Raw genomic sequence first — 26,010 nt, 5'->3', positions numbered from 1 at the left:
TTAAAAACTACTGAGGAGGCTAGAGGGCTGTAAATTGGAATTTTGATCATCCACCCTCTAATCATCAAACATACCAAATTCCAGACCTCTAGCCTAAGTAGTTTTTATTTTATTTAAGGCTAAAGTTAGTCATAATCGTGCATCTGGCAACGATATAGGATAGGCCACCATCGGGCCGTAGTTAAAGTTTCATGGGCCTCGGCTCATACAAAATTATACCTGGACCACCGAAAGATAGATCAATTTCCGGTGGTCTTGAGTATACGATGGACAGAAAACTCGACTGCGCCGAAGAAACTTCGGCGCATTTTTTCCTTGTTTTTGTTAGTGAAAAATCTGGAACTGGTCCTAAATTTAGTTGAAATAAATCAGCTGCCCTATGCGTTATATGTTTGTGTATGTAGGCACGTACGCAAACACAGACACACACACACATATGAACAGCCTACAAGGAAATCGTAAAAATTATATAATAATAGAAAAAGGTCAGATAAGGCAGTATCCAACGTGCCGGAGGATAAATTGATATCGACGTACTGCAGATTACGATGTATATCAAGAATTACGTCATCAGTCCTTGGTTATTTATATTAGCACGCATGTTACTATATATATATATATATATATATATATATATATATATATATATATATATATATATATATAGAGAAGCAAAGCAACAGAGAGAGAGAGAGAGAGAGAGAGAGAGAGAGAGAGAATACAAAAACTTACAAAATGCCTTCTGCAGCGAAAGGCAAGAACACTGAATATCTGCATTCATTTCCTAATGACACAAAAAAAACAGCCCGTCAGCGAACATTACTGTGAGGAGTTGAAAAGCTTCATCTCACAGAATGGCACATTACTGACTAAACGTCGCCGCCCGCCCCCCGCCCCCACAAGAGCAATTAGGCGAGGAGAAAATAGTGGTGGAGTTGGCAGTTGGTTGTACGACACGAAGTCAGTGAAATCCATTGTCAGTCTCCGCAATGAGTCAGTGTTTGAATGGACAATTTACCCTCTAACATTTTAAATACATATATGGCCACGTGTCATAAGCATTGGGACCTGTCCCCCCCGACTGGCTGTCGGCCTAAGAAACAGGAGATCAGCGCAGGTCCCCCCGCCTGGCTGTCGGCCTAAGAAACAGGAGATCAGCGCCTGCCCTATGAGCCTACAGAGGCCCAGGAGGACTGGGACCTATGAGGTCATTCAGCGCTGAAAGGGATTTTGACAGGAAAGTCTGAAAGGTGTAACAGGAGGATATGGAGATACCGTTAAAGGAATGAAAGAGGTTGCAGCTAGGGGTCGAAGGGACGTCGCAAAGAGCCTTAAGTAATGCTTACAGCGCACCGCGTGAGGTGCACTATCGACACTACCTCCCTAAGGGGTGCACTGCAATACTTTGCGAGCAAGCACAAACAATTTTTACCTCACTATCAACTTCGACACGATCCAGATCCATACACAATTAGTGGCAAAACTCAGGAAGCGAGACCAAAAAGCTTGCCTTGAGTTTTGCGAGAGAACTTCCTACCCAAGTGGATAAGTTACCGATTTGAGACAACAATTTCATCCCCCGTAGGAGGGCTGTGCCATCAGTGCACCTTATGCGGTGCACTGTGGGCATTACTTTAGGTTCTTCGCAGCGTGCCTTCGGCCCCTAGCTGCAACCCCTTTCATTCCTTTTACTGTACCTCCATTCATATTCTCTTTTTCCATCTTGCTGTCCGCCCTCTCTTTATAATTGTTTCAGCATTATTTTCAGCGCTGAATGACCTCATAGGTCCCAGTGCTTGGCCTATGGCCTAAATTTTATATTCAATTCAACAATATTAAGAGGTACGCATGAACGGATGGGACCTTGATATTCTGAGGAATGACCTTGCTGTACGAACGGATGTGGCTTCTCGTTTATCTTTTTATATTCCCAACAAATACAGTATGAGGAAACGAACACTTATCTGAGATTGCTTTAAATAGGACGAAGATTCACTGCATAAATATGCACGAAAACAAATGCACGCACAGAATGTAAGAATAACACCATTTACGATCGCTATCTATACGTACACAAAAGATACTAAATTTTATGTGCAAGCAATTGTATTCGTTCATGCTACAGAAAAAGCAAAATGTATAAACAAAACGGCAAATAAATGGAAAAATTACTCACATAAACAGGAAGCATTTCGAAAGTTACAAGAAATAACAGAGCAAATATCTCATGAGGGACGAACGTTAATTTTTTTTTCAGGGAACGCAAACACGCTTAAGTCAGTTCACCTTTGATGAAAATAGCACCTAACCCAAACATCATGGCGGCGAGGCTCCCAAGACAATATTAACAGGCACTGATTAAACATTAATTACTTAAGATTGCCTATTATTGCGGGTCTTCTGATAAACTCTGCTCTTGCAAAGCTTGACAGGTGTACCTCAAAACAGGATTACGCTAGAAGATAGACATAACTCAGTCCAGGCTATAAAAACTTCTGTTGCAAAAATGAGGGATATACTTAAAAATGTTTTCCCTGTCTTTCTCATTAACAAACTACTATACAAGGTGGTATGGGAAAATTCCGTATCAAAAGAGATCACTTGGATTTAATTACTGTTAAACGAAGACTTGGGGTTTTCTATTGTTACAGAAAGAAAATCAAGCTGCTAAAATTCGATATTGGTAAAATATTCGCTCATTAAGAACTTAAAAGGGTAAGAAGTGACGACCCACGGAGATGCCAAGGAAAAAGGAGTACAAATGGGTGATATAAAAGCTAAGAGTGTTGGTAAAATAACGCTGTGAGTGTTAAAAACTGCTCAGGATATGTAGAGCGATCGTGAGAAGGTTTAGTGCCAAAACAAACAGAAATCACGAACCGGGTACTTCTGGCGAAATAACAGGACTTATGCAATAGGGAAGGGGAAGATTGTTTATAGATATGACAAATTTACCTTCAGTATATAACGCAACATCAAGACCATGGCGTTATCCTGAATTCACTGGTGCCCTACTTCTGCCGAAATGCATCGTTTTTTAAAGTATAATGGTTTCATGAACAAATGTAGCGTCGACTGAATACATGAGATACGTGGTCATCAGGTACAACATCGCACTCTACTTCGTATCTGTGGGGTGAGGGTATCTTATTTTTAATGATTTAACCAATTTACGAATTTAAAATAGGATGTGCAGGTAACAGAACGTAATGCACCATTCGCCGCAATGCAAACAATAGACCCTAAAACAACAGAGAGAGAGAGAGAGAGAGAGAGAGAGAGAGAGAGAGAGTACTGTATTGAACTGAATATAGAATTTAGGCCAAAGGCCAAGCACCGGGACCTATGAGGTCATTCAGCGCTGAAACGGAAAATGACAGCAAAAGGTTTGAAAGGTGTAACAGGAGGAAAACCTCAAAGCAGTTGCACTATGAATCAATTGTTAGGAGAGGGTGGAAAGTAAGATGGAAGAAAGAGAATATAAAAGGAACGAAAGGGGTTGCAGATAGGGGCCGAAGGCACGCTGCAAAGAATCTCAAGTAACACCTACAGCGCACCGCATGAGGTGCACTGACGGCGCTATCCCCCTACGGGAGAGAGAAAGAGAGATTTTACGATTGTTCTCATCTCCAGATTACGCAAAACCCCCACTGGCCTGCTAACCGATGACAGTTCCCTGTTAACAATGAATAATAAAGCGATTTGTCACAAAGCTAGATCAGACACACGAAACCTGAATCGAACTCGATCTACTGATTTTGCAGATACTGCCAATGGGACCCCCTAAATACTCGTGGAAAGCATTGAAGAATCATTCTGAAACTGCAGTAACTTGCGTATTAGTGTTTCACGAGCCCAATAGGTGGCATATTTCCCATTCGAAAATTTTGCAGATACTGCAGTTTTCCATTTTAGGGCAGTACAGAACAGACTGGGAATTGAAAAATGAAATTATTCCAGAGATAATCTAATAAATAAAAAAAGATTTATATTAACCATTTACACAGATACTGACTCTTAACAGGTATCTGCAGAAACTCATATGACGTTTGTAGACGCCTATAAGTAAACAGACAAATAGGTTAAAGGCTGAAATTCTGCTCACTTTTTACATCTGAGAAAATAAAAAGGTATTAGTTATTCAATATTAACGTAACTGAATGATAGCCAATAACAGAGAATTCAAACAAGAATTCTGAATACATATTAACAGGAAATAAATTGATTTACTGGAGGTTCCAGAATGTATACGTCTTTGCTCTTCTGTGGCATCGAAATCTTTTTGAAGGAATAGACTGCAGGACTCTCGGGTGCAAATGGAGGAAAAGAACTGAAGGGTGATTGAATTCCTCCCAAGGGCGTGCGGGCTATGGAATCTATCGCGCTTTTTAGTTTTCTGTAAAAGGAAACTATTGAGATGGCCATTTCTTATCCGCCCTCAGATCTTAAAAACTCCTGAGGCTAGAGGGCTGCAAATTGGTAGGTTGATCATCCACCCTCCAGCCATCGAACATACCAAATTGCAGCCCTCTAGCCTAAGTAGTTATTATTTTATTGAAAGTTAAATTTAGCAATGATCATGCGTCCGGCGCCGCTGTAGGTACCAACAACACAGGCCACCACCGAGCCATGGCTGAAATTTTCATGGGCCGCGGCTAAGAGCTTCATGGGCCGTGACTGAAAGTTCAATACAGCATTATACGCTGTACAGAAAACTCGACTACGCTGAGGAAACTTCAATTTCTCCGACCAACAATTCCCTCTACATTTCTTCCGCTTAACAGACCAAGAGTCATTGGTGGATGATGTTGGATGAGTGACCAACAGCCCTGACATCCACAGAATGCGTCGGGAGTAATAGCTGACGCACGTTACTTGAAGCAATCAAGCAACATTCAACAGTCTGATTCATTGACTGACAACTGCCTTGGCATCGTTTCGTCAGTGGTCACTGGCGTCAAGCCAGTTCGGCGGAGTCCTTCAACTACTTTTTTATATGGACCTTCAGTGATGGAGACTTTTTCACTTAATCACACATGAAGAACAAAAAGCATATATATATATATATATATATATATATATATATATATATATATATATATATATATATATATATATATATACACATATATATATATATATATATATATATATATATATATATATATATATATATAAATGTTTCTGACTCACATCAGGATCAGAACCCAGGTCTTGGTTGCCAGCGGTCTCGTCTTTCAATTGAAAGGCCTGGGTTCGATCCTGATGTGAAATCAAAAATTATTCTGTTCCACACGGTATTTGCGTTGATTATTTCTATATATATAAATGAATGTATGTATGTATGTATGTATGTATGTATGTATGTATGTATGTATATAATATATATGTGTATATACATACATATATATATGGAATACGTGATGTGGACATTTATACTTACTTGCAGGCATAAAGAACATGGCACACAAAACGCATATAAGTATATATAAATATATATATATATATATATATATATATATATATATATATATATATATGTATATAGATATATATATATATATATATATATATATAATATATAGATATATATATATATATATATATATATATATATATATATATATATGTATATAGATATATATATATATATATATATATATATATATATATATATATATATATCCATGATGGTCCTAGTGGAGTGCCAATCTCAGGACCGTGGTGACTGGACCGCTTGAAATCAAGGCCTTCTGGCAACCCCCTCCCCACTACCATCACCACCACCAATACCACCGCCTCTAAATCTCTCCCCCAAAAAGCTTTTGTGCGAGCGCACCGCCCTCATTCTAACGTCACTCGACCATAAAACAAACCGCAGCTTTCATTACACACTTCTCCACTTTGAGTAATACCTTCAAGAGGAGTGAGACTGACGTCGTTAATAGCTTTCATTATAAGTATACAGAGAGAGAGAGAGAGAGAGAGAGAGAGAGAGAGAGAGAGAGAGAGAGAGAGAGAGAGAGAGAGAGAATTCTTTTTAATGAATTCAAGGCAATAAGTACTTTATCACCTTGACAAGGTAAAACCCACTTTCGAAATAACTGCTTAACGGGGGCAACTCAAATGATATATTCAAGAGAAGACGCAAATAAGCACCATCCTTCATTGCAAACTTTTGCAACGTGTTACAGATACTTCTGCGTGAGTATAATGGCAAACTGAATGACATGCCTGAGATCAAATAAATGTTTAATCGATCTCAAGGTCACTAACACAAACCGATTTTTACCGCTTCTTTGCCAGCAGTTCACTGAACATATTTGTAAGCTTCAGAATGTATTCTCTTTCACATGCCAACAAAGCTAAATTATTATTTGCGGGTATAAACATACTTGTACATACATACATACATACATACATACATACTGTACTTAAGGCAGGGTTATTTTCTATTTTCTTGTATGCTAACAAAGCTAAAGAATTGTTTGTGTGTGTATAAACATACTTATACATACATACTTTCTGTACTTAAGGCAGGGTTATTTTCTATTTTCACATAAAAGTAATAAATGAAAAAGTACATTTTATATGTATATATATGTGTGTGTTTTTATATATATGAAAAAGGTTATATATATATATATATATATATATATATATATATATATATATATATATATATATATATATATATATATATGTATATGTAAATTTATATATGTTAATAAATTCATATAAACACAAACGAGCTGCATAAAAATGCTTGATTAAAATTGAAATCCCTGAACGATAATCTTTCAACACGCAACCTAAATACCATCTGAAAAATGCGTATGCATGTATCTTAGCAATTCTGTATTTATTCCCTGCTGAACACAGCGCCCTGTCATGCACAGTCGCCATTTACAGTAATTCAATAATCGATACAGCATTTAACGCCCATTATACACCTTAATCTTAACAAATTGGAAAGTGTTCTTTCGTGTGATCTATACGAGGTATTCTTATATCTATTTATTTATTCACATCTATTTTTGTCGTTTACAATGCCCACATTTGAAGAGTTGTTAGAACGGATAACGCCTGGATCGATGTAGAAATAGCTCGAAGGGGGGCAGTGCCGTCAGTGCACCTCATGTGGTGCACTGTAGGCATTATTTAAGGGTCTTTGCAGCGTCCCCTCGGCCACTAGCTGCTACCTCTTTCATTCCTTTTACTATAACTCCGTTTTTATTTTCTCTCTTCCATCTGACTTTCTACCCTCTCTGACAACTGTTTCATAGTGCAACTGCGAGGTTTTCCTCCCGTTGCACCTTTCAGACCTTATTAGCTGTCAATTTCCCTTTCAGCGGTGAAAGACCCCGTAGGTCCCAGCGCATGGCCTTTGGCCTAAAGCCTGTATTCCGAATAAAAACAATAAGCCTCTTTCTTATTCAGAACAAATGAGGTCGCCTGTCACTGGAAGGGTTCTTGATCTATTGACCAAGGCGGTACAGTAATCACTGGAAGGTCTGTGTTTACAACACAAAATCAATTTGTGACTACCATCAACATGAACGCGCTACTGAACGCGCACCTGTGGACAAGTTTGGGAGGCTTTCCTATAAGAAAGGTCAAGAAATATCAGAGTAAGGGGTCTCTGTTACTCTACAAAAGATCGCGTCTACTGACATTCTCCAATGGGCAATTAGCCTTCCGGAATGAAACCTATATTTTCTGACCAGGTTTCCTTAACCCTCCAGTGGTGAGGTGGGGTATCCCATACCCCAGGTGATGTTTGTATATGTGTATCTTACGCCTGGCAGCAGTGATAGTGCTATCCATCCATGTAATTTCTCAGCACACTCCACTGAGCTAATGCACAACTCCACTCAGTTACTTGCTGACCAGTGAGGAGTGTAGACACATGTTATTTGTGTCTGGGGTATAGCAGACCCCACCACACCATTCACTGTGCCATTTATTGCAGGTATATTATTCTTATTATTGTTTATTTTACTTATTTATCAATATATCTGAAAGGTTGATTATTTCTCACATAAAACTGTATATTATTGTCAATTGATCAAACATTTTTTTTTGTTAGTCTATGGTTTTGAGTGACATAAAAAGTGAGAAAATTATGTTCTTTGAGAAATTTGTTGATAATTGTATCTCCAATTATAATATCTCAGAGTATGCGACAGTAGATGAAATGTTGGCTGCCTTTAGAGGAAAGTGTCCATTTAGGGTGTACATGCCAAGCAAGCCAGCAAAATATGGCATAAAAATATTTATTTTGGCAGATGCTAAAACTTTCTATGTGTCACGTATGGAGGTCTACTTGGGGAAGCAACCAGAAGGCCCTTTTGTAATAGATAATTCAGGAGCAGCAGTGGTAAAACGGTTGGTGTCTCATATAAATGGGTCTGGAAGAAATATTACTATGGATAATTGGTTTACCAGTTACGGACTTGCAGTTGATCTCGTGAAGAATTATAGATTAACATTAGTTGGCACTCTGAGGAAGAATAAGGCAGAACTTCCCCCTCAGTTTATTGCCACAAAGAGGCAGAACTGAATACACAAGCTTGTTTGGTTTCAGAAGGATGTTACACTGACCTCATATGTTCCCAAGAAAGGTAAAAATGTTGTCCTACTGAGCACAATGCATCATGATGCTGCAATTGATGAAAGCACAAAAAGAAAAAAGGAAGCCAGAGATTATAACCTTTATAACAGTACTAAAGGAGGGTAGATACTGTGGATCAGTTGTATTCCATCTACAATGTTTCAGAAATACTCGACGTTGGCCAGTTACAGTTTTCTACACCATACTCAATGTTGCAGGAATAAATGCATACAATATATTCATGGCTAACTCTCAAACAGCTATCAGACGCCGAAAGTTTCTGAAGGAATTGGGACTCAAGTTGGTGGAGGACCATTCAGCATCGTAAGACAAACCCACATTTGAGGAAAGACTTGAAAAGGAAGATCAACATTTCTCGGCATCTAAGGAATTACCTCCAAAACGTCATCGTGAAGACTTCATTCAAAGATGCTCATTGTGCCCAAGGTCAAAAGATCGTAAGACAAAAATTGCTGCCAGAAGTGTTATAAGCCTATCTGCTTGGAACATGCTATACACATTTGTGTTGACTGCTCTGCTCAGAGTGATGAGGTGATAGTGTAAACAATGAGGATGAGTAAACAGTAAACAGGAAACAAGCCTCCCCCAAAAAAAAAAAAGTTTTATTTTGTGTGACCTTTCGTTTTCAAAGAATACTTGTTTGCTTTTGTTTTCATGACAATGAATACATTAAAATATGTTGGTTTGTGTTATAAATGCATGAAATACATTTATTAGAGCTGTAGAGTTACTGAATTATAACATGCTTCTCTGTGAGATTATCTTTAATTGTAATAAAAATTCATTACAATGTTATGTAACTAGCACTAATCATTATTGTGTTTATGACTGATTTTAATACCAAAGCAAAATGTATTAAATCATATTCACTTAATTTAAAACATTAAAAAAGTTTAATCTGTGAAATACATTGATATTTGAGATGAGTAAATACATGGCAAAAGAAAATTGTAGGATAACTTTTATGCAAGCACATTTTCTACTTATGTTCTAATAAAATACATTGTACAGGTGTGTTGTTCTTGAATAAATATATCAGAATATATTTTTTGTTAAATTTACTACCTCAGAACACACATAAAGTAATAAAAAGTAATAAAAATGGCTAAAACTTTGAGTGGGGTTCACCATACCCCACCGCACCAACCGTGAAAAATACTGAACCGCACTACTGGAGGGTTAACCAGTTTCGTTCCAAATGGTAAATGAAAATAAAGAAGTTAAGAAATAATACATTAAATATCATACTAGACCGAACCTTTAACCGGAAATAGCAAAGGATGAAAATTATCTATCAACTACATTCGGTAACGTGGACGTGGATGATTATACGAGCTAAAATTTGTTCCGCTTTCCTCATCATCTTAGGGATAATTTAGATTAATTTCCTCTGGATTACAAAAAATGACAAACATCACAATTTCTCCACTCACTCAAGACACTAGGTTACAGTACACATACTGTAACCGAGATGTGAAGAGCAGACTATTAGTTATTCGCTATTTTAACCCAACCGTCCTTTCATCAAAAATCAAGAAAGGGACCATAACTTAATTACAGAGTTATTATTAACATTATTATTCAGAAGATGAACCCTATTCATATGAAACAAGCCAACAGGGGCCACTGACTTGAAATTCAAGTTCCAGAGAATATGCTGTTCATTAGCGAGGAGTAACTGAAGGTAATGGGAAATACAAAAAGAGGAGATCACGTTGGAAAAGAAAAAAAAATAAATTAACAAATTAATAAATAAATAGATACAAATGTAAGTAAATTATTAAAATACATAGAGAATTGTATTAGGGTAGTAATGTATTGCAACTTCGCTTGAATTGTAGACGTTCCAAATGCCCGACATATTCAGGGACACAGTCGGTAGACTGCACATTAACATGTAAGGACTAAAAGTACAAAGTTCCTGTACTTCTACACGAAAACGGAATTATCGATCAAATACAGTACAACAAAGAACAAAAATAGCCACAGATAGTACCCGTGGGTATGGACTTTAAATATCCTTGCAACGGCTTCTAGGAGATATATTTATTTATTCAAGGATCCTTTCAATTAGAGAAGTTTCGAAAATGCTTCTGAATCAACATTCGCTTAAATATGACAGAAGAAAAAAATCTGTCACGCACACAGTTCTGAAAAGAATTAACGCGAACAGAAGAATTCGGGGTCAGGGAACTTGTTAATCCTACATTTAACGTCTTTGTGCAATTTCCGTATTCATTTGAAGTGTATATATAATCTATATATTTGTATTTATATACATATAAAAATATACATGTATACATAAACATATACACACACTATACAATATATATATATATATATATATATATATATATATATATATATATATATATATATATATATATATATATATATATATATATAGTGTGTGTTTGTGTGTGGTTCTGTCTTAGTTTTTAAAAAAATCAAAACAATGACACATAATGGCAGAGATTCACATTAAATCTGCTACGGTGACAGTACAAACGAACGTAGAGACGGCTGAAAATTTTATTTGCAACCGGCAGGACAAAGAGGAGAAGTGACCTCATTTGTGACAAGAGGTCATGCTCCTTTAAAGAATTTAGTTTTTCTATGAAAACTCACACCCTTGCTGTGAAAACAGCACAGTGAACTACCTTCTCTAAAATGTAGACATTTTACAAAATTTCCTCTGAAAGAAATAGATCAAGTGTATGCATTCCTAGGTTGACATCAATACTCTTAAATTAAACATTCCTGTGCTGATATAAAATATATATGTATGTATATATATATATATATATATATATATATATATATATATATATATATATATATATATATACACACAATATATATATATATATATATATATATATATATATATATATATATATATATATATATATACATATATATATATATATATATATATATATATATATATATATATATATATATATATATATATATATATATATATATATATATATATATATATATATAGTGTATGCACTACTGATCAACATGACTTTTCGTAAAAGCTTCGAAAGTATATATTTTCATCATCACCAACCAATCAAGACAAATTAAAAAAAGCTTGGCAACTTACGCTCTGGCCTGAAAAACTCTAAATTTTTCGTAAGTTTTCCGAATTTTTGAGGATAACTGTTACACATTATTCGCTTCCAAACCTCGGTGTACTGAGGCTGGACAGGACTTAAAGGACGATATGCTTCACAGGATATAAAAAAATAAATAAAGTAAAAATAAAAAATATAAAAATAGAAATAAATCAAAATAAATAAAACTGAATTGAACTGAACTGAATATAGAATTTACGCCACAGGCCAAGCCCTGGAAAAATTGACAGTAAAAGGTCTGAAAGGCGTAACAGGAGGAAAACCTCGCAGTTGCACTAAGAATTAACTGTTAGAAGAGGGTGGAAAGTAAGATGGAAGGAAGAGAATAAGAAAGGAGGTATATAAAAGAAATGAAAGGGGTTGCAGCTAGGGGCCGAAGGGACGCTGCAAAGAACCGTAAGGAATGCCTACAGTGCACCGAAGAAGTGCACCGACGGTACTACTCCCCTACGGGATAAATAGACTCTAATGAGTGATTTGAAAACTTCGCGTAGTTCAGACAATAAAAAGGGCCTCGCTGCAGTCAACGGTGCCTTGATCTCGGCACTGCGTAGCCAGATCATCCGAATCAAATGAACGCCCCAACAATTTAGATAAATAACGCCGATTAGAGAGGTATTCCAGGGATCAAAGAAGGCAATTAGTGACGCATTTCGTCCATTAATGTTCACGCTTTAATGGAAACAGCAATTTCTTGCGGGGTATTATCAATGAAAGTATCATTATAACGATGATTCACAACCCTAATTACTTAGGAATATTTTACCGGAACCAGTGGCATAGCTTATGAACTGAATGGGATATAGAATTTAGGCCAAAGGCCAAGCACTGGGACCTATGAGGTCATTCAGCGCTGAAACGGAAATTGACAGTAAAAGGTTTGGAAGCTGTAACAGGAGGAAAGCCTCGCAGTTGCACTATGAAGCAATTGATAGGGGAGGGTGGAACGGAGGGTAGAAAGTAAGAGAGAATATGAAAGGAGGTACAGTAAAAGGAACGAAAGGGTTTGCAGCTAGGGGCCGAAGGCACGCTGGAAAGAACCTTTAGTAATGCCTACAGTGCACCGCATGTGGTGCACTGATGCACTAACCCCCTACGGAGAAATCTATAGCACTTGTGTGTTTATAAGGAGCAGCGTAATTGCAGTCATCAAGTAAAAAAACAAAAAAAAAAAAAAATAAGATATACAAACTGATTCATTAACGCAAGAACATCACAAACGACACCTGTAACTGTATTCCTGACGTCAGATCTACGACGTGTCAAACGTCAAAGGTTTATAAGACTCTTAAATTACGAGATCTCCTGAAAACCAATAAATCTTCGCCGTTCACAAAACCTGGTGGTCTCGGTATAATGCTGTATGAACCGCGGCCCATTAAACCTTAACCACGGGCCGCTGGTGACCTATCCTATACCGTTGCCAGAAGCACGATTATGGCTAACTTTAACCTTAAATAGAATAAAAAACTACTGAGGCTTGAGGGCTGCAATTTGGTACGTTAGATGTTTGGAGAGTGGATGATCAACATAACAAATTTATAGCCCTCTAGCCCCAGTAGTTTTTAAGATCTGAGGGCGGACAGAAAAAAGTGCGGACGGACAGACAAAGCCGGCGCAATAGTTTTCTTTTCAGAAAACTAGGAAGGAACTATCATACAATAAAGACGGAAAAAAAGAAGTGATGAATCACCACAACGGAAAACACTTTAATCGCTTTTCCTTTATCTCTACCAACAGAGCATAACTCAAACCCGATGCATATCAAGATACAATAGCTGCAAAAAAAAAAAAAAAAAAAAACTCGCCACAACGGGAATCGAAGCAGTATGAAACGAGTCTATGATATATCAGAAACAACGCAAAGAACCAAATGACGCACCGTGTTCGGTTCCTCATCCGAGGAGGGAGTCTCATCATCTGGGAAGGATCTTCAATACACACACACACACACACACGTTCTGTTCTTAGTGGATTTCGACTCACGGATTTTCCGTCTTGTAAGTGACTATTATAGTCTCCCTTCTAAACGGGTTTTAACATGGGCGAAGAACGAGTTCAATGAATCCTTATTCGTATCCTTTTCAAGAGTAAGCGTTCGTCGTCTGTTTTCGAGGAGTTTCAGAACATTCTCTCGCAGTGTGTATGTGTGTGTATTGTATGCATGTATGTATATATGTATGTATATATATACATATACACACATACATATATGTGTACAAATATATATATTTATATATATATATATATATATATATATATATATATATATATATATATATATAGAGAGAGAGAGAGAGAGAGAGAGAGAGAGAGAGAGAGAGAGTCTACTGGTCACTTTATCACATATAGGCTACAAATATTATTAGCATAAGATGAAGTGCCTCTTATATTCTCGACTTCCTAAAATTTTTTGGACATAATTGCCAATAAAAAGCCTTCGCATCTGTAAGTAGGATTCGAACCCCTGCCTGCTAGTAAGACTAAGTAAACCCGTTGGTCACTATGGAATGGAATGGAATACAGAATTTAGGTCCAAGGCCAAGGAAAACCAAAGCAGTCACGCTGTGAAACAAACGTTAAGAGAGGTTGGATAGCATAATAGAAGGAAGGGAATATGAATGGAGGTACAGTAAAAGGAATGAAAGGGGTTGCAGCTAGGGACCGTAGGCACGCTGCAATCTTGGTCACTATTATACCAGCAGGGACATAAGGTTATTTTATCTTAAACAATCTAGACGCATTTCACTTCAACTAAGATAGGCCCATTTTCACCATCGCAAGCGTTTTAGCCATATTGTTACTTAGCCTAAAAATAAAAGAAAGAATCTAAATATAATATATATATATATATATATATATATATATATATATATATATATATATATATTTGTGTGTGTGTGTACGCGTTTGAATTTATAAAAAAAGTATGCTGAATGCGAGTGTAATTTATGCCTAGGTATTCACTTCCAAGATCAACAGCACGGGGTATTTGCGAACTCTTGCATATATCATCTCTTAAGTGTTCACACACACACACACACACACACATATGTATAAATGCTTATACGTCACTAAATAGCGTGTGACAATATATTCAGCTAAGGACACATGCACCCCGAAAATGTGTTGGAATTAACCTGAAAGTGCTTGGTACTCCTTTCTTTCATTTTTTCCGTGGCCTTAGCTAAATATATATATATATATATATATATATATATATATATATATATATATATATATATATATATATATATATATGTAATGTCTTAACATATCTTTCCCAAGGAGAACGCTGGTGAATAAAGAGCGATCTACCTACTGGCAAGAAAAACCCGACGGGGCAAGACCACACATCATAAGCTCATCAAGAAAAAAAAAAAACCGCGCCTAATAATAAAGTTCGTCAGCACACAAAACGCGGGTGGGTATGTTTTGGTGTTCCAACTGGCTTCTCCTTCTTCTTCGTCCTCTCCTCTATAGAAAGTGGGAAGAACCACGCCCTTCTTTTTCTGTAGCCCATCCGGCTGGCTACTCCCGACGAATCACGTGCGGCCCGACCCATGCGAGAGGCTGACTGCTTCGCTTCCTCGGTGAAAACGAAACCTAAGTTAGATCTGGAAGCTGTGGCCTGTGAACTCTATGCACGTCAGCGTTTGATCTTCGAAGGTGACTGACTGAAGTGTAACATATAAAAAGTCTACAGGAATGCCATACTCGACGTTGAATGTGCGTGGCAACAGATCTAATAAAAAAAATATGGAAGAAAGAAATGAAGAGAAGGAATGTCTTGCGAAAACAATAATAACTTTGAAACACATTCCCAAAAAATGAACATCAATACGCGGTTAACCGTAAACATTTTAGTATCCTTTAAACAAAGACGTTAACAACTGCTCAGAAGAAATGAAAACATGGTGCCTTACTCGAGCCACAAAGTTTATAACTGAGAGAGAGAGAGAGAGAGAGAGAGAGAGAGAGAGAGAGAGAGAGAGAGAGAGAGAGAGAGAGAGAGAGGTTTTTTACTCCGCAGGCGTCACTTTCCCCTCTTCATGCCAAGGTCCAAAGCTTCACACAAGAGCAGCCAAGATGCGTACGCGCTCGAGTTTCTGACAGGAAGACATTTTTTATGAATGACATCACTCAATCTCATTTTGCCGTCAGTCTAGACGGCCGAGGCGTCCCTCGAACCCAAAAAACAGAAGCCAGAGGCGAAGTCAATCTGACCTAAAAGCCGCCTGGCAGTTTTCAAATCACCGCGACGGGCGTTTTATCATTTCTGAAAGCACACATCTCCGGAAATGCTGATGTGCCAAATGCATCGATCGACAGCCAGGTGTCCATTGTCAACTCCGTCCTGTCAAGAGATTTGAATGTACTGCATGAACGGATATAGGAGACTTATTTGAATGTACATGAACAGATACAGGAGACTGGACAAGTAGGTTAATGCCACAACAGTGACAGCTCTGAACAGTTTTCAAAGCGAGGCCACAAATCTCGGGTAAGCAAACGCGAGATCAGAAATGTGGGAACACACGCGATAATAATGAACAAGGGGTTTCTTCATGAACATCTTGCTATCCCGGATTGGAAAATGAGAAGAAAACGAGTTATAGTAACGTATAAATTAAAAATGTCTATTTAACAATGAATAATAAATCGCTCTAGTAATATGTGATCTAATGAATTTGCCAGTGAATATCATACTGTATAATATTTTAACAAGTAAAAAATGCGCCGAAGTTTCTTCGGCGCAATCGAGTTTTCTGTACTGCCACTACAGCGTATAATCGAGGCCACAGAAAACAGATCTATCTTTCGGTGGTCTCGGTATAATGCTGTATGAGCCGCGGCCCTTGAAACTTTAACCACGGCTCGGTGGTAGCCTAGCCTATTTCGTTGTCAGTAGCACATTTATGACTGAATTTACCCTTAAATAAAATAAAAACTACTGAGGCTACAGGGCTGCAATTTGGTATGTTTGATGATTGGAGGGTGGATGATCAACATACCAATTTGCAGCCTTCTAGCCTCAACAGTTTTCAAGATCTGAGGGCAGAAAGAAAAAGTGCGGACAGAATAAAGTGCCGCTTTCGGTTGCCTTGATTATACGCTGTACAGAAAACTCGATTGCGCCGAAGAAACTTCGGCGCAAATTTTCCTTGTTTTTTCATCATCCTTGATATGGAGTTGTTTTTCTCACGTAATCCTGTCTAACGCCACCATCCCTGTTATTCTTAATATTCCCGGATGATCCAGCCGACTGTACCAACGGAACACGACATCTTTTTGATGACATTAACAAGATATAGGCTACAAGATGAACTGAGGACCACGCAAGATGCCTTGTAGCCCAGTCATGAGTTCCCCAGCGAGGGGCAGTACAAGCAAGCCCTCTCTCACTGAGCATCAATAGCAGTGGGTCGTACTGAGGCATGAAAACCACTAGTTTTAATAATAATAATAATAATAATAATAATAATAATAATAATAATAATAATACTACGTGGCACCTTACGACAGGACAGTCGTTTCAGGTCAAAGGAGTCTGGATCAAAAATACCATCAACTCCTGGGTAGGACCCTTGCTGGGAATGGAATGGAATACAGAGTTTAGCCCAAAGGCCAAGCATTGGGACCTATGAGGTCATTCAGCGCTGGAAAGGAAATTGAGAGGAGACAGATCTGAAAGGTGTAACAAGGGGGAGACCCTCGCAGTTGCACTGTGAAATAATTGTTAGGAGAGGGTGGATGGCAAGATGGAAGCAAGATAATAAGAATGGAGGTACAGTAAAAGGAATGAAAGGAGTTGCAGCTAGGGGCTGAAAGGACGCTGCAAAGAACGTTTAGTTATGCCTACAGTGCACCCCGTGAGGTGCACTGACGGCACTAACTCCCTACGGGGGACCCTCGTTGGGGTACACGGTAAGTTTAAAAGAACAAAAATCTCTGTCAGGAAATAAGACCCAGATAAAGATTTGTACTAAAAGATGTGGCAGCTGTTTTCGAGAGTCTCTTGATCAGTGAAAATAAGCAACAACGGGTCTCGTCACTACTTGGATTCCTCACCACCAATAACGGCCGTGATAACACTAGCTATCTGAGACCATCCCGTGGGGCCAGACACTTAAAAATCAATATTTAGGAACTTTCTTCTGAACTCAGAGGTCTGAGCAATGAGTCACAATAGAAGCCATAAGTAAGTGAATGTGCGATTGGTTGACAAATAGTTATTTTACGCCCATCCAGGCTGACAATTCTAATCACTGGGCAGTATCTTTCTCACTGAATTACGATCTTAGTACTAACAGCAGTTTATGGATTCAAAAGAGCCTACATTCAATCCCGACTTGATTGAAACGGCCCCTAAGCCCAGGACTAACATTCCCACCACGTTCCCTTGAAATTCCGACCTGAAGTTTTTGGTCAATAAAATCCTGAAAATTGTAATTAGCATATTAAGTCGAAATCAGAAAAAGGTTGGTATAAGTTATTAATTTCTTTACTAAGTGCGCAAAGAAGACGCAAAATATATCAGGAGGAAAATGACAAAGAATAAATGTTCGAAAAAACTTAAGTCAAAGTTATAAATAAAGATAGGTAAGACAGGTAAGTCAGAAACATCCGTTCTCACAACATGAAATATTAACGAAATAGATAACAAGCAGAGAGCGGGCAGCACTTTGCTTTATATAACACCAACAAATACAATCATTCCCATGAAAGCACCGGAAACGACAAAAATAGACAGGACTATTTACAGATCGAACCACGAAACCGTTAATCTTCTGCAGATAATTTACGAGTCCTAGCATAACATTGATTTGAATATAGAATTTAGGGCAAAGGCCAAGCACTGAGACCTATGAGGTCATTCAGCGCTGGAACGGAAATTTAAAATAAAAGTTTGAAAGGCGTAACTGGAGGAAAACCTCAAAGCAGTTGCACTATGAATCAGTTGTTAGGAGAAGGTGGAAAGTAGGATGGAAGGAAGAGAATATGAAAGGAGGTGCAGTAAAAGGAACAAAAGGGGTTGCAGCTAGGGGTCGGAGGCACGATGCAGAGAACTTAAGTAATGCCTACAGTGCACCTGGGTGTAAGTCATTTAGGCCGTAAGCACTTGACGCGCAAAATGGGCGCCGTGTTTAGTACCAGCCCCTTGGAGATGTACGTAAAACATAAAAGCGTCTTCTCAATCCTGAGAGAGAGAGAGAGAGAGAGAGAGAGAGAGAGAGAGAGAGAGAGAGAGAGAGTTGTTGTGGCCACTAAACTCTAAGAATTTTTTATTACAAGGTCGATGCTCATAATGATTGTTACCATGATAGAGTAAGGACAAATCAATTAGCCTAGTCACTAAATTCTACAAGTCTTTGATAATGTACCTTTCCTTTTATTTTGCCAAAACATCATCTACTTATCTTTCAACATAGGGTATTCAAAACAACAAAAACTTGAGCAATACTAAGTCAATTATTTTATCTCGGCAATCAACATGAAATAAAAGATGGAATCCACAAACGTCCTCTAACCGTAGGCTAAACACTTGGCATCAAACTCACAACATAAAACGCCAAAATGAAAATTACACTATCCCCGGACGGCCTAATTGCTAGGAATCACCAGGATCTCAAAAGACGCTTTATTTCATCATACCGAATAAGAAATTCAGTTGTGAAGTTACAAAGGTGCACATATAAGCCACTTTCCAGCAGTCTAATTTTTTGTACATAAAAAACGCACCGATATGACGATACAAACTTTCCTTTCAGAAGATCATACAAAACAAAATTCTCAAAGAATTCGTATTCAGAAGCATTATGTGAACATTAAAAATTAAAGGAACAGTATAATATATAATTTATATTCAACATACGACTTTTTACGTCTAGAACCAACGCTGCTGTGCTTCGTGAATGCGCAATCAACGGTTTGAGTCTAGCGAACAAGCAATGATGCCGCCCCCAACAGCATAATGAATACGATACAGAGTATACACAGATCATGAGAAGTCATCATCTTAATTTTTCGGGAACAGATCAGTACAAGATAGATTACGAAAAAAAAAAAAAAACATTACAGACTGCTTTACTAAAAGACTGATTATAACTTTGATGTCAACGCCCCTCAATAGTGCTCTCTTCAAGGATGGCTAACGCCCTCCACAATTTCTTGGAGAGCATCCAACAGCCAAAAGTTTAAACTCGCAACAAGCACGCGGTGGAGGTCTCTGGTCTCGTTTCATTGTCGTGCAGAGAAACTGCACATTGTAGGAAAGCATTTGGCATTGAGCTTAGATTCTAGTACAACTCCTGTGTGGGAGAGAATTTCCCCCCCCTCTCTCTCTCTCTCTCTCTCTCTCTCTCAGTGTGCAGGCATACTTGAGAGAGAGAGAGTGTGTGTAATATTTTAAAATAATGGAAGCCGCATATCCGTTAGCAATTAACAAGCACTGCCTGAGAAAAAGACTAACGATAAAAATCACTCTCTCTCTCTTCTCTCTCACACACACACACACACACACACACACACACACACACACATATATATATATATATATATATATATATATATATATATATATATATATATATATATATATATAATGTGTGTGTGTGTTTGTGAACTGAATCGTGACAAGGCTCCCAGTACACGATACCACAACATTAGCCATTTCATACATCTACACAGAAGGTTTTTATCCTAATACAAAGGAACAAAGATTCATTTAATCATTTCACCCGTTCACCCATCCTTTTTCCCTGTCCAAGGTATCTCGCTTACAAATTCTCAACCCTTGGTATCTTTCAATTCTTCAAACTCTTAATTGGCTTTCTTAGCCTACGTCATCAACGGAACCTTCTAAAAGATTTCTCAAGCTTGCATTAATCTTCTCCATTTCTGGATCATATAACTCTGCCTCATTTCTTTGTTTCACAAACAAAAATCTTCAAAATGTTTACTCCATCAGCCAGAATTGCAATCACTTCATATGATCTTTGTTCATTTGCATCTTGTATTTTGGGATCTACATGCCCATTGACCCTATTTTTCTAGTCAGTTCTTTGTAGAGCAACTCCTTATTCTCCCCCAAGATACTTCCTCCCCCCAAGATACTTCCTAACTTCTAGGAATCTGGATGAATTTAGTTAAACTTTCTAAGAGGTGGGTTTATGATACATGGGGGTCTAGGCTCGTGGGAATATGGGGGACCTGAGTAAAATCAGAAATTAGGCATAGGCCTATGCCTAGAGGATTACACATTCTAGATGTGGGATAAGCTCTACATGTATCATACAATGGGTTAGCATAAAATTTCTGCAAATTTCTGTTTTAAAAATTTGCTTGACAAGCAAGGGCTCACGAGGTTGCAGGGTCACAGGACATTTACCCTCCTGCCTCTAAATATGGCCCTTTACTTTTCCCTGACTACCTTGCCCAACCTCCTGTATTTGAAACACTCGATCCCACTTCCTGCTAGCCTATAGTAACAAGGATTCACTGCTGACTCTGACCCCACCCTGGAATTCTGCACTCTCACATACTCCATATATTTCACCCATTTTCACCCACTTTCTCCGTCTTATCAAACACACCCGTCTTAACCTACAAATACATTTTTTGCCCCTTCCTCTTCAAATTGCACATTAAATATTTCAACTTCCATCTCAACCAAATAACATCCATAATATTCATTATATTACTCTTCAATATGTTCTGTGCTAACATTTAAACTCTTCAGAATTTTCCTTGAAGTATATTTATGACTATTCTTCGATTTAAATCACCTGGCACAAACGCCCAGCCGGGCACAGATTCAGACAACCAAAAACCCACTCTTTCACTCTCATTCTCTCCCATTCTTGGCCCATACATATCTCTCTCTCTCTCTCTCTCTCTCTCTCTCTCTCTCTCTCTCTCCTCCCATACCTAAACGTGTCTAAGTAGTACTCAAAGTAACACATCTGCACTTTTGCTCATCACGAGTCTCCATGATACACCAAACACTGGCCTTTCTTAATTTTATGTATGTATGTATGTATGTATGTAAATAAATGTAGTATGCATGAATGTGTATGTGTACAAATATATAAATACATATATACGCAGGTTTTTGGCAGCTCTTTTAGGAATGGGGTTGCTAACTCATTATAAAGTTGAAATTTCTTCGTGGTCACCCACCGAAGTATTTACTAAGACAAAGTCTCAACTTTACTGATAGAACGAACAGCGTTATAGCGAATGCGTCAACTGGAATGAACTACAAATTCAACTGAGTCCAGAAACTCCAATCCGGAAGTCCGGAAATAAAGTAAATACCATGAACGCATTACTGTGTTGGCATTTTAGAGCACTGACAGATCATTAACTGCCGCCTTTTAAAATCGTCGCTTAAACTAGATGCCGAGATTCATCAATCACAAAACCTATTACAACCTTAACCCCCCCTCCCCAGGCCTAAGCCCTTCCAATTTAACTGTGTTAAGGTGATAATAATAGGCTACGTCAACACTGGTTATTAAATCAAGAAAGTATAACGTTTGGCCTACATAATACAAGCAGTCTCCCGCGTATTTCTTTCGGCATAACTGAATTAATGGACCTATAATCCTATATCTATCACTCGTGATTTCAACTTTCCGGTTGAAGTGTAACCTAGCCGATATATCAAGTTTTGTTAAACTCGAATAACCTTTGTGTTTTCACATTTCACTTACGCTACTGGACCTATCTAAGGCTATTTCCGAAATTCACAGTCACGAAAACTCATATTTTCTCGGCACAGTAAGACTCGGCTCTGGCACTGTCAAGTCAAATGTCACATTCCTGGGCTGGAAGAGTCTTTTACTAGTTTACCCCATATACTAACAATTGCTTATATAACCTCCGTACAGTTGGTCTCGTAGCCCTTTGCAAGGAACTTTACGTACAACTCCAGACACGGGGACAACTGTCATTTCCCCTTGCAACGATACCGTTAATTCCGGCGAATGCAAAACTGCTATAGCACGTACCTCCCCAAAACAAAACGTGGTTTTAATCATCCACCCCGTGAAAACACTTTTATGACAGCGGGAGAGATCTCGTCAGTTCACTTCCATAAAATTAGCGCACATTCCTGGTCCTTCGGGTCTACACCAGCACTGACACCGTTCTGGACGAAAATAACTTTAAGCGAGTCCGTCGGGTAGCCGCCACGACACACGTCTCACCCTCGACACTGTCTGAGACTGACTCATTGCGAACGAATCGGAATTACGTTCATAGGCTCTCAAAGGCGACCACTGAAAACGTCCTTGATGGAGGGGGTTCAGATCGTCTCCGATTGCACGAAGCTATTCGCATTTAAATGGGAATATCTGACATTTTTTTAATCTAACAGTATAGCATTTGATATTAAACATTCACAACCCATACTAAATACTTCTTCCTTTATGAGTGTCGTAATTCCGTGTAACTTAATCCCAACCGACGCACATTTAAGTACCAAAGTTAATTTTCATGGAATAGAACAGTTATTACTGAAGAGCAGCTTCGATTCGACACTGCAATTTTGGTTTGATTGAATGAGATGCATTTGGGTCTTCTCATTTTTCGTATATATAGGAAGAAGTATTAGATATGCTACAATGATAAAGTTGTGTCATTCATATTTGTTAAAAGGATAGACATGAATATAAAAAAAAAAATGTTGTAACTTCGTGCGCCCGACAGCGATGATAGTAGATGCCAAATACCTCTATGAAGACAATATGTAAACTGAGCAATTGCAATTTATTCTTATTTTTTGGCATTGGTAGTTGCAATCTGTTTAAGAACGTCTTTATACATATAAAAGTGAAGCTAAAACAATTATGTATTTAATAACAACAGCTGTCACATGCAATAATGGCATTGTAAATCCATTTTCACAATAATAATAATCGTGTAGCAAAATGTAGTGGTCCTAATATTTTATACTGAAACACGTTAACCAAAGAAGGAAGAACATCTATGACTTTTGACGATATAGTTCAACAACGATCAAATAATGTGACTCCTATTAAATACATGTTTAGCATTATGAATGTTTGCCAACATATGTCTGCATATATACAGTGCCATCTCATTTCCTATGATTAGGAACTAGCCGTCTGATTTTTCATTCATGGACAAAATTGCCAGCAGGATATTCTCCACAAAACTGATAGAAAAAATATATGGTGTCCATTCTATGACACAGAATATTTAATTTGATCGTTGATACTCACAAACAAAATTATCGTACATCGTTAAATCATTTCTACGTTTATCGATGACGTCAACTCTCCTGTCGCTACTGTGCATAGAGGTCTCTGCAAGCCTGTATCAAATCTGTTTCGCCTCGATCTTGTTGTTACCTCTAAGGCATTTGCAGTGTAGGTACCATAACCTAAAGTGACGTCCGACGATTGTAAGCTATGTTCAGCAGGAGAGATAAATACTGTCTTCTGCAGTTTTCATGGACTTGCACTGTACTCTCTTTTTTCAGAACACGATAGTGATGCTTTAACTTGTATCAATGAAGGCGAACATTAAAATCAATTGTATGGCTGTTTGTGACTCTGGCGACCAACATAAATGTAAGCTGACTCGAGCTAAATGCCGTTGACTTTCTGGCTGAAATTTTCTTTAAGTGGAGAGGCTGAAAGACAGGAAACTATGTAAATCAATTGGGCTGGCAGTGTGTGTATGTGTGTGTGTGTGCGTTTTGGCTGGGGAGGGGGCATGGCGCGCACGTGAACCAAGCGATTTTTAAGAAAATGCTATCAGAAGACACGAAACGACATTTTACAGAGAGAAGCGTGCCATGAATAGATAAAACTTTTATTCTAATCCAGAATCAATGAGAAGACAACGAATATTGTCGACTTAAGCCATGACTGTTCAAGTTTACCATATCCGTGCAAGCTGAGCGTATTATACGCTCACCTTCCACGACCTTAAGAGCCTTGCTCAGTAACAAAAATGAAAGAACTATGTTGTCCAAGGCTTATGAGACTAAGATTGGCAGTCATGTGCGATTCCAAAACTTAGTGAATGCATATCATTGTTGGACGTCGATTTAGCGGATTGTAAACACAGAGCAAGACAAAATATGAGGGGAAGAGGCAGTTCTCCAGCTGAAAGTATACCCGCAGGTTTATTCTCCGAAGTGAGAGAACATATTTTGAATTGCGTTATTCTTCCATCATCCATAAGTTTTACCCACAAATGCTTGACTGCTACAGCTCTTTCATTCTTTGGTCATTTATCATAACACTCATCAGACCATCATTTCCAAGTCCCTTTGTTTTCACAACCTTACTTTTAACAACGACTAGAAATTTGCCCTCATGCAAACTTTAACTTAATCAAGGCTTTCACACTTCGCTGTCACCCGTAAACCGCCGTATGCAGCTATCAGCTAGTTGCATTCGCTATGCTAAACCGAGCCTACAGAGCCTCTATTCTCCCCTGGGATGCTCTCAGCATTACTGTCATAATAAACGTTATTCAATCATCACTATATTAGCGTACTTTTAAAGAAGTGCATTTTCGACCTGGAAAGTTAAGCAGCTCTGGAAAAAGATAAAAAATTTGCTAACTTTATGCATCATCAGTACTCTACAGTACGTCTCTGTAGTGAACCAGAAAAAATATCATATTTTTTATAGCATAGGAGGCAAATTATTTGAAATGGTGAGCAGCAGATGGCTGCGGCTATTGAAAAAAAAGTACTTTCAAACTGACATGGATTTTAGTAAATCCAATGCACATTCGATGCTTTCTTAATGCTGTCAGTGAAGATCCAGGATGTCTCGTAAGGTACAGACATGCAATTATCATTTAGATGACACTTAGGTCATACTAGAGACGTTATATTGTCCATCGCATATTTTATTTATTTATTATCTAGCGATTCATTAATCAGTTCCGTTTGTCTACTAACTGGATATTGTATATGTTTACGTCAAAATATGGTGATATTGCTAATTGTCTTTTTGCAATTTTATTTGAGAGATTTGTGCTAGCATTTTTATTGTTAGACGCATTTTCATTTCCATCCGTTACAAGTTAGTTTTCTCTTTTCTTCCTCATTTTATTCTTCTTTGTTTGCATACACTTTTCTTTCAAGTGATTGCTTTGTTCATTTTGAGAGATCGCGTAATGCGTTTTTGTGCTTCCTTTTGCCTAACTACACTAAGACGTACAGTGCTGAATTTCTGT

General features: G+C 38.0%; 1 protein-coding gene across 6 annotated transcripts in view; it reads right to left on the bottom strand.

Annotated features, from left to right (window-relative positions):
• The window catches only part of LOC136855664 (calpain-5-like), a 118,440-nt gene extending 95,346 nt beyond the window's left edge, over positions 1–23,094 (bottom strand). For 5 of the 6 annotated variants that reach the window (XM_067132875.1, XM_067132876.1, XM_067132880.1 and 2 more), the window contains exon 1: positions 22,797–23,019. The gene's annotated coding sequence lies outside the window, so the exon portion shown is untranslated. Of the gene's footprint in view, positions 1–22,796 lie in introns of all 6 variants that reach the window. The other variant, XM_067132881.1, reaches the window with a different exon arrangement.
• Between the last annotated feature and the right edge of the window lie 2,916 nt (positions 23,095–26,010).

The sequence above is a fragment of the Macrobrachium rosenbergii genome, chromosome 32 (genome assembly GCF_040412425.1).
Source record: "Macrobrachium rosenbergii isolate ZJJX-2024 chromosome 32, ASM4041242v1, whole genome shotgun sequence".
Taxonomy (NCBI): Eukaryota; Metazoa; Arthropoda; class Malacostraca; order Decapoda; family Palaemonidae; genus Macrobrachium; species Macrobrachium rosenbergii.
Note: the sequence above shows the minus strand (reverse complement) of the source record. Positions and strands in the feature narration are given on the sequence as shown.